Below are 5,710 nucleotides of genomic sequence, written 5' to 3' on the forward strand. Positions count from 1 at the left end.
TGAGTTATGAACAATATCTCTGTCTTCCCAGTAGAATGCGGACATTTTCCCATCATTCACCAGGCTCAGCCCCATTGCCTCTGGTCTCAGCATCTGTCAGCCCTGTGATTTTATTTAGTCCTTACAATCCCTCAGGGGAGAGATGGTGGCTATTCCTGTTTTAAAGATGAGTATGTTGAGACTCCATGAGTAGGCGAGTTTTTCTTCCTTTCCGTGCTGCAATTTAGTGTTTGAAATGAGGCATGGAGCAAATGCCTGCCAGGGTCAGACTGCTGGTATCATGTGCGGTCATTAAACTTCAAGGTTTTTCTGCCATCACATTCCCACTCCCACAGCTTCCCATGTTTCTTCATGTCCTAGGCCCATTTGATTGCTTTTTCTCTTTTTGTACTGTTCTGGAGCTTGAATTCATAGCCTGGGTACTGTCTCTGAGTTGTTTTGTTTTGATTTTAGCAGTGTCTGTGGTTTATTTAAGCACAAATAAAGGGCGGATGTGAGCCATCTATTCGTTCCTCACTGCGCAGCCTGGCATTGGGATTGGGACTCCTCTGATGGCCAGCCAGCCTGCTTTTTCCACGATGGCTTTTCAGTTCTTGGTGGAAACATTGCGGGTGATCTCAGCACAGTGACAACTTGTTGCACGTGAGCAGCACTTCCAGCTCCTTGACATTGTGGACCAGGAACTTCCGGAATCCACTGGACACCATGTGCTTTGTTTCCTTGTTGCTCCCATAACCAATCAAGATCTGGCCCTTGAATCTCCTCCGCACGCTGTTGTCAATGCCCCTGCGTTTCCGCCAGTTTTGCTTAATCTTGACATATCGGTCGGACTGCTGGCGGATGAACTTCTTGCTGCTCTTTTTGATGATCTTGGGCTTCACCAGAGGTGAAGGAAGGGGCTCTGAGATTTTTGCTCAGGGTTACTAGCACTTGAGCCACAGTGCCATTTCTGGCTTTTTGCTGGACTTTCCTGCCTGGGCTGGCTTTGAACCACAATCCTCAGATCTCAATCTTCTGAGTAGCTAGAATGACAGATATGAGCCACTGGCACATGGTTCATTGATTGCTTTTATCTACAAACTCTCTACTGTCTTTTTTTGGGGGGGGGAATCAATTGAGGGGCCTGAACTCAGGGCCTGGGCACTGCCCCTCAGTTCTTCAGCTCAAGGCTAGCACTCTACCACTTGAGCCACAGTGCCACTTCTGGCTTTTTCTGCTTGTGTAGCGCTGAGGAATCAAACCCAGGGCCTCATGCATGAAAAGACAAGCACTCTACCACTGTCTTTTAAAAAAATTAAATATTATACTGCTGTGCCCCCTCTCCTAAAAGCCAGTTGCTAGGTCTGGGCACCCCCTGCATAGGAGAGCATGTTTGTATCTTCATTGATTTTTTTTTTAATTTTCCATCCACCTCACCTATTACTGGGAGTCTTATCACATGGACCCCAAAACAACATTTCATGTTGTTCCGTTGGTCTCCTATTTTCTGGTCAGGGTTCTTGCTGAAGTAAAGCTCTTCTTGGTATGAGTTACAGATAATCCCTCCCTGTTGGTTACAGAGGACATCATTAGTTTCAAAACTTACTGACAGAGGCTACCTCATACCCAGGTATGAGCTAGGTTTTGCCCATACGAGCACTCTTAGTGGAATTCCTGTCTTTGTGGAATAAAGGCCAGAGGGACTCCATTCTTAGGTCATGATTCCATAGTGATTACCAACTCTGTTCAAGGACTGTGGCCTTGTTCATTCCATTCACCTCTGTGGTCTGAGAGAGACTCTGTGGATCGGAAGATTGAGGTGCTCAGTATCATCCTCTCCCATTCTGTGGTGCTCCTTTAGCTATCACTCAATACTAACTTGTGAATGGTTTCTTAGAGCTGGAAAAAGTGGTATGTTATTTACAGAATGATTAACAGATTCTAGCAATCAGTAATGCATTATAACCCTGGTTTATCGAAAGCAGTAAGTCATATGAAATTTCCATGCCTTTTGCACTGATGACCAGTTTTCCTTCATTTTTATCTTGAGTGTGATGAACATTTGTATGTGCCACACACTCTGTAGAACAACAATGGGACTGACTTTTCCTTATAGTGTAGGGAATGGCACTACAGTGGCTCATGAGGCTGTAGAGGAGGAAGGAGTTCTTTTTTTATTTTTTATTGTGAAAATACTGTACAGACGGGTTACAATTACATGGGCAAGATAATGAGTACATTCCTTATCAAGCATTGTAGCCTCCTCCTTTGTTTCCCCTTCCCATCCCTTCCCAGCCTCCCCCCCCCCCGGAGGAAGGAGTTCTTAAAAGATGTGTTTTTGATCATAGAGAATGGACAGAAGACCCAGACATAGTGGGACAAAATGAGATTCAGAGTCAAAATTGACAAGCAGAATTTCCCCCAGACGCACTGAGTCGGGGTGTCCATCTAGCCTCTTGGATTGCTGTTAGGTGTCTCTCACTTGGTGATCTCCTGCAATTTGGGTGAACACAACCCATTTCCAGGACACAGGCCCTGAATTCTGCCCGCTGGTGTACCAACATGTTGAAATGAGCTTCTGCCTGGTTGAGAGTTGATATGAACTGACCAGGTCAGAGAGGGGAGGGGTGAGTGTGACAGCAGAGACCTGGGCAGAGGCATGGCTCCTGTCATCTGGGGCTCTTCCTCCTCTGTGTCAGTCCCCCATCTCCACATGGGGCTGGTGTACAGGCTCCGTGAAGGCCAAGAGGTCCTCCCTGACTAGTGGAGTGGTCCAGACTTATCTATTAGTATAGGCCTTGAACCTACTCTCTTCACAATGCAACCGAAGAAAACCTCAGAACAAAGCTGAACATGGTGGGGCATGCCTGTAATCTCAGCACCTTCAGAGGCTGAGGCAGGAGGACTATACATTTGAAGTCAGCCTGGGCTATGTAACAAGACCTTGTCTCAAAAGCAACAGACAGTACAACCATCACTTGGAATCAGCCTCATGCTTTCATTTGACATCCAGTGAGTGGCCTGGAGCATGATAGGTAAACAACTTTGTTCAGAACCACTTCTCTGGGACAAGAGCCAAGATGATTCCTATTCTAAGTCCTAGCTCCTTCCACCCCTCCCTGTGTGGCTGTTCTGTGTTCTCCTGATGCTCACAGGAGTGAGCATCAGGAGTACCAGTCCTGACAGCTGCTATAGAAGCAGAGACTCTAGCAACTGGACATTGAAGTTGGAGGTCTCTAAAGGCTGTTTCGAAGTGTTTTCAGTTGCTGGTTGAATGATCCTTCCCTCCGCTCTGCCCCTGTCTTCACAGACGTCTGCTCCCTGCTTTCCACTCCATATGCATTCCCCATAAACACCTACAGCACTCTTTTCTTCATGCATTTTTTTTATTATTATAAAGGTGATATACAGAGGGGTTATAGTTACCTAGGTCAGACAGAGTACATTTCTTTTTGAACAATGTCATCCCTTCCCTTCCTCTCTCCATTTTTCCCTCCCATCATCACCCACAAGTTGGATAGTTCGTTTTCAACATAGTGTCTAGTGAGTCCCACAGCTGCATTTGCTCACTCTTTGTCCCACCAATTCTGTGCATCTTCTTACTCTCCCAAAGACAGATAAAAGAACAAACAAGACAAATGGAAAGGAAAGTGAAAACAGGAACAGAGGAAAAAAAACTCATTTCCATTTCCTGGAGTTCATTTTCATAAACATTATTTTATACGGGCAGAAGCACATGGGCATTGTGCCTGTGTTCCTCTCCTCAGGGTATCCTCCTTTGGTCTCATTGTGCCCACACTACTCTTGAGCCTCCTAGACTTCCTCCAGCCCTGGGGGTTTCAGCCATGAGTGAAGATCACTGTAGCGCGGGAAGAGCCATGAGATCAGCATGTCAGGACCCCATCCGGGCCCCCTGTGACCTTCAAGTCAGTCACTAATCAATCCTGGTGTGTGTAGAACATCAGCCAGGATGTCTGTCCCTGTAACTTCTCATTCTAATCTGCCCCACCTGTGGCTTGTGAAGACAAATCAGGGGGAAAAAAAAGTACCCTCCACAAATTTAACTCATCCACTTTGGGCCATAGAGAAACCCCCCTCCCCCGCAAAAAATGCTAGAAAAAGGCAGCAGGAATATCTGCAGGGAAAGTGGCCAGGCCACAGTTTCTGGATCTCAGCAAGGGCCAAGGAAGGAGGGACCTCACTGCTCTGCATTTGTCATTTATGAAGGACAAAGGATTGGAGAAAGAGGGAACCTTCTGGGAAATATTCCCTGAAGCTTGGGGAAACAAATGCCTCCACTTATGGGGAAAGGGAAGGCAATCCCTGCCAGGAGGATGGCATGGTGGAGGGCACAGAGGTGGGGGAAGGGCTGGGCTGATGTACTGGGTGGAAGGCAGGAACCTCTGGAGGGGCCCCAGGAAGCTGAGCATCCTGAGTGGAAATCCAGGCTGAGCCTGCTTACTGCTTGCTGGTCTCAGATGCTGAAATGCAACAGAAGTTGGCAAGCAGTCCAGGAATGTTCAGTGTCGGCTGGGGAGTTAAACAACAGCATTGTGGACGTGCCTTGCTATGTTCCAGGGAGAAGGGAGGCCCAATGACTGAACTACAGGAGGAAATGGAAAATGAGGCTCACCTTCAAGTTTTTTGTTGGGGTGAGTGGGGGTGGTCCTGTCTGGAACTTTCTGATGCATCTGGAACATGCAAGCACCAGTCTTTTCTGAGCCCTGGGGGGCAGGCTACTCAAAGGGTCCACTATTGGATCACCAGAAGCCCCAGGTTTAGGCAGCTCCCTGCTCCATGTGCAGTAGCAGGACTGCACCCTGACCCCTGTCATTAGTTCCCTTTGAGCAGAAGGATGACAGACAAAGTTGAAGCCAGTGACCTGAGTGTGACTTGCTGTTTGGAGCGAAGTGTGGGTGGCTCAACTGATCCCATGGAGGGCTCAGTTTCTCAGTCCTGGCTACCATCTAGAGTTGCCTGAGGATCCTGATAGCTGAGATAGCCACCTTTGAATTCTAACAGGTTCCAAGTGAAACCCAGGCATAACTAGTTTTAGAGGATCTGTGGTGTTTTTTGTGGTCCTGGGACTTGACCTCTGGGCCTAGGCACTGTCCCTGAGCATTTGTGATCAAGGTTAGCTTTTTACCACTTTAGCCACAGCTCCACTTCTGGCTTTTTGTAGTTAATTGGAGAGAAGAGTCTCACAGACTTTTCTACCCAGGCTGGCTTCTAACCATGATCCTCAGATCTTAGCCTTTCGAGTAGCCAGGATTACAGGTCTGAGCTGCTGGCGCCTGGCTTTACTTTTGTTTGGAAAATCTGAGTGAACAGAATATACCTTACCCCAGGTTATCTATCATCCACTTTCAACCTTTGGCCAGCTCTGTTGTGGCACTTCCCCACTGGCCTCCTGGGTTGTTTTGAAGTCACCGCGTCAATGTCACAAGCTGAGGATTGCATTATCTCCAGGTGGTTCTCCTGTCCAGACAGGGTTGAGACCCACAGATCTAGTCCAATCCTTTCATCTTACAGATTAAGCAACTGTAGTTCAGAAAGGAGCAAAGATTTGCATAAAGTCCTACAAAAACCCCTTCCTACCTTAACACCCACGAACAAGTGAACTCAGAAGTTCTATAGAGACTTCTGGAACATCCTTCTCAGAATACTTCTGGCAAAGCTTAGCCTGTCCTGAGCCAAGGCCTCCCAGAGACAGTGTGAGCCTCTGCCTTAG

General features: G+C 47.4%; 1 pseudogene; it reads right to left on the reverse strand.

Annotated features, from left to right (window-relative positions):
• Positions 1 to 470: 470 nt before the first annotated feature.
• On the reverse strand, positions 471 to 4,670 carry LOC105990132 (annotated as a pseudogene).
• Between the last annotated feature and the right edge of the window lie 1,040 nt (positions 4,671 to 5,710).

This window comes from Dipodomys ordii, unplaced genomic scaffold (assembly GCF_000151885.1).
Source record: "Dipodomys ordii isolate 6190 unplaced genomic scaffold, Dord_2.0 Scaffold63, whole genome shotgun sequence".
Lineage (NCBI taxonomy): Eukaryota > Metazoa > Chordata > Mammalia > Rodentia > Heteromyidae > Dipodomys > Dipodomys ordii.